The 4,803-nt window shown below is 30.8% G+C and overlaps 1 long non-coding RNA gene across 1 annotated transcript; it reads left to right on the top strand.

Moving 5' to 3' along the window:
- The first annotated feature begins 1,678 nt into the window (after positions 1 to 1,678).
- LOC132722325 (uncharacterized) lies at positions 1,679 to 4,214 on the top strand. Its single transcript, XR_009624596.1, has 3 exons — positions 1,679 to 1,868; positions 2,810 to 2,900; positions 4,117 to 4,214. It is a non-coding gene; the product is annotated as an uncharacterized LOC132722325 (long non-coding RNA).
- Positions 4,215 to 4,803: the final 589 nt, after the last annotated feature.

The raw sequence follows: 4,803 nt of genomic DNA, 5'->3' as shown, positions 1-4,803 counted from the left end.
AAGTATAGCGCGTGGTTTACCATTACTTTTTACTGGACTCATATACTTTCGAAAGACACTCAACAATTTGTTTAAACATATACTAAAGATAGTATTAAATAAATGACAGTATAAACATTGGTTGCGACTTCATGTTGTGAAACTTAAAATGTAGAATTACGTTTTCTAAAGAAGTTATATATCTTTCAATGCTTGTACATTCATTCATGTGTTTGAATCAAACAAAGAAGCTGAAAAGTCAAAAGGTACAATTTTATAATATAAATAGTTTAACTTGTTGTCCTATACATATTATATGATGACAGCTTATTTTAAAACTTTACACCCAAAGTTTCTTGATTGTTATATTTATTCAGGGAAAAGAAGACAAAAAGTCCAATTAAAAAAATAAAATAGCTGTTACTGTCACTTTATCATGACACAGAGACGATATTAACATTTGTAAAATACAGGGAGATTATCGTGTAAACTTTTTATGAATATTAATGTTTTGTATGAATTTATAATAATAACAAAAAATGCATTATATGTGCAGGGCGTTATATTAGTATATCTTATTGAATATATGTTCGTTAAAACAATGTAAAGTTGATATCGATATCATTCTCTCACTCACACACATTTTATAGAAAATAAAAGACAATACAGTAAAATATAGAAATATACTTGAAATTTTAATTCAGAAACAATGGGCGACTTTTAGTTTGTGTCATACTTATTGAAAGTTAAATCTAAGATTAGAATGTCCATTTGTACATATGCTCTTCTCGTTCTATTTTATAAATAAAAAATCAACTAGAACTATTGATTACCATAATCTGTTCAGAATCTGTATAGTATCAAAGTATTTTATATGAATATTAAGTGCAGCTGTCCATATAAATAAAATAAAATCATGACTTTTTTAACACCCCCCTATTTGGTATTTTACCTATTTTCCTTAAACTTTGTGGTAAGTAAAACGTTCATAACTGACTTATATATGCCATTATTGCAACAAAAGTAGTATACATGCGTATGAAACAGGAATGACCATATATAAAATACCCATGCTTTAAAGGTAAATTGGGGAGTGAAAGTATAATAAAAGTTTGTTACATACAAGTTATAATGTTTCTTACAGACTACTCACTTTTACTGCGCACAGTATATATAGTCGAGTTATTTTCAACGACTTACAATCGCCAAACAAGCTAAAATGTTATGTATATTTTTCCTTCTTAGATGATGATGCTAATTAAATTATCGTTTGAATTCGCAAACAATTTGACGTTTGCAATTACTTTTCATGCGTATTAAATAAAACATAACACAATTGTAATGTTTGAATAACACGCTAAACGGGCAAATTGTTTCTTTCAGAAATTTAAGAAATTTAATAAAATTGACAACAATTATAAATTCATTGTGTGTGTCACTAAGACTTAAAGTTATATTCCTGGTCAAATTCATCAAAACAGATTGTCAAATTTAACGCCTATTTGTTATCAAATGCATTATTTAACTAGTATTGACAAAGTTTTTCCAACTAAAAACGCTCTCCGGACCATTCTAAAAAAATGCATTTTCTTATTTGACTGGGTTAGTCAAATAAGATTTATATTTGGCGGGAAGCCCTTCGAGTAAATGTTCGTCTGAGTCACGTGATATGATTTTACCAAACCAAAATAATGGCGGACAATACGAAAGGTGTGTCACGTATACGAGAAATAAATTTTGAGATTGTGAAAGGAAAAAGCGAAAAGTGGAAAGAAACTGTGATTTAATTCAACCAAGGATATACTCCGGTAGTGATTCAAAGCGATGAAAAGTTCTAAAAAGGGTAAATAAAACCAAAAGCGACCGTGAAGTTGTTATCTGATTGACAGGTGAGGTGATCATCGTTTTTGTTTGCATTTAAATTTTTCTTGGTCTTAGATCTACTTATAGAAAAATTTCACCTACGAATACATAAACACAGATATTGTGTTATAGTTTTTAGGATGGTTTTGACTTATGATAAAGAAATTAAGCTTGCAGATCCACGTCTGTGTATCAAGTTTTCGTTCACTGTAATTTTCGTACGGACCCATTTTCGTACCAATAAATTGTTAACAGGTTAAATAAAAGATCGGCTGAGCCTAATCCTTTACAATTTTATGGCGTATGTTCATTGTAACCATTGTAATATCGTTTAAGATGGCCAATCACTATCTTTTAAGAATCATTTAAGACACAACAAAATTATATTTTGAATAACTTTTATTTCCCAATTACATTATTGTTTTTTACTGTAAGCTGTACTGTATAGTAACTACAATGCTGTGAAATAGATTAGACACATGTGTCTCAAAAAGGGTTAGAACTATTGACTAGCAGAACAGACATTTCTTCCAAGCATGTTCAACTATCAAGGGTAGTCCTATAAATATGACGTCCTTTGATTTTGAGATATTTTTGCTTTTGGGCAACCTTGACCGACATTTAAGCAATAACAAGCCCGTAAGTCCGATATATTGATCTACTATCCAGGCTTGTTGACTCTTCAAAGAAATAAAGTAGAAAAAATAAAATGTTGTCTGGAAAATCGCACAAAAATCAATATTGTTGTCTCATTTGAATCATTTTTGCAGTAAAATTTCAGCATTTCACAATTTGAAAAATAATCATGGAGTGATGGACAATAACCATAATTGTGCTGGAATTGTTAGATAATTCTTATTGACAAACCTTCTTCCTTATAAGCAGTGCAGCAATTCATGTATTGTAATTGGTTTGAATAGTCAAGATTTTAGGCCATGGTACTAGTATGCTATATTTTCAATTACAGAATTAAATCAATTTCATCGTCATCATGTGTTGCAATACCACTACCAGGGACATCAAAGATGACCTGGACTTCAGTGCATATGCAGAGGAGAGTAAGTACACCATTTTTGTCGAAAGTGACAGGTTATAATAATACCTTTCAAAATATTCATATGATTTAAATATTAAACAATAATGACATTTTTTAAGTGGCATATAATACTGTATTAGAAGAAGAAAAAAAAACATGCATTACATGGTTAATTTTGGTCCAATTGAAAGATTTTGGTGTCATCTTAAATGATGAGTTTGATATTTGTATGACTCCATAATATTATTATAGATAATTGTTCACTGAGGTGAAAAAATAATAGAGGGTCATTATAGGTTTTAAATCCACTTGTGAAAAAATATATATGAGCCGCGTCATGACAAAACCAACATAATGGTTTTGCGACCAGCATGGATCCAGACCAGCCTGCGCATCCGCGCAGTCTGATCAGGATCCATGTTGTTCGCTTACAAACCCTATAACAAGTAGAGAAACGGATAGCGAACAGCATGGATCCTGATCAGACTGCGCGGATGCGCATGCTGGTCGCAAACGCACTATGTTGGTTTTGTCGTGACGCGGAAAGGATTCTGTTATGTAGTCAATTCTCAGACCATACAACAAAATAGTTACAGATTCCTCAAAAGTGGAGTATACTTTCTTAGTTACAATCAAACATCATGAATTACTAATTTCTAGCTTTTTTTTTCAAAGCTATTACATGTATTCTATGTCAGATTGCTATGTTGGCATACAATTGCATTATTTAAATATTTTGAAATGTATCAACATGAAACTTGAAAGACTTGCTTATCAGGACAAAGTGTAATTGTTAAACAGGGGAGCATACATGTTCTTATGAAAGCAGTCATTGAATTTAGCACTGGCCCGGTGACCCATGGCCAGTGAAAATTAGTTTGGGCCAGTGTAAATTTTAAGAAAATGTAGTTAAATATATAGTAGAATAAATTCAAAACTGGAATTGGGGCCAGTGAATTCAAAATCTTAAATTCAATGACTGTGAAAGCAATATTTTTTAAGTTATAATTATCCCTTTTAAACTAAGAATTTTTAATAGACTGGTGTTATCACTGCATGCAATACTGCTGTATTTGTTGTTAATAACAAGGGCAGATTCATGTCCTATAGTAAATGTAGGTGAAGACTGAATATATTTACAATTCTTATGTAGAATATTTTTCGCTAAAATGAAAAGGAATTCCACAATTGATTTTTTTTTCTTCTAAATCTTAAGCAAGTTATGGTTTAATCTTCAGGTAGCACTAAAGAAAGCCAATAAAATCCTTTTGGAGTTGAATTGAGACACAACCATTCATTTATGGTTTAGTTATAAAACTGCTACAGACTATAAACTTATTCATGGTAAGTAAACAATTATTATATATTTGATTTTGTTTTGAATGTTTGATATTTTTATATGATTATTCTGTTGCTCAAGAAATATTTAGATAAAATTCTAGATAGCAAAAGCCAATACATAATTGTCATTTGTTGCAAGAAAATTAATGCATGCAAGATGTTTTGATGCATAATGTGGAATACTTCATAGGTTTATGGTAAGCATTTTTATATGTAAAATAAATGTGAAATGCTTAGTAATGTTTCATAAAACTTGTTGAAGGCTGACTTCTTTGCCATTTTTTAATGCATGCTTATTTGTCTTGATATTTTATTTCAGGGAATAATATATTTTAGTGTCTGCATCAATCTTATAGTTATTGAGCATAATGGATTCTGTTTTCAGATGATGGAATACACCAATGCCTATACAATCATGGCCCATTAGAAACCAGCACAAACCATGACTGCAAAGGAAATAAGATGCACATAGTCTGAAAGATCTGGGCTGGTGTTCTGAATAAGATGACTGCAGGTATGTTCTCATCAGGTACAAAAAAGAAATTTATATTGACAGGGTTCCCCCTGGAGCAATTTTAGTTTGC

This window comes from Ruditapes philippinarum, unplaced genomic scaffold, assembly GCF_026571515.1.
Source record: "Ruditapes philippinarum isolate M1 unplaced genomic scaffold, ASM2657151v2 ctg12080_1_1_1_1, whole genome shotgun sequence".
Taxonomy (NCBI): Eukaryota; Metazoa; Mollusca; class Bivalvia; order Venerida; family Veneridae; genus Ruditapes; species Ruditapes philippinarum.
This window is presented reverse-complemented; position numbering and strand designations above follow the sequence as displayed.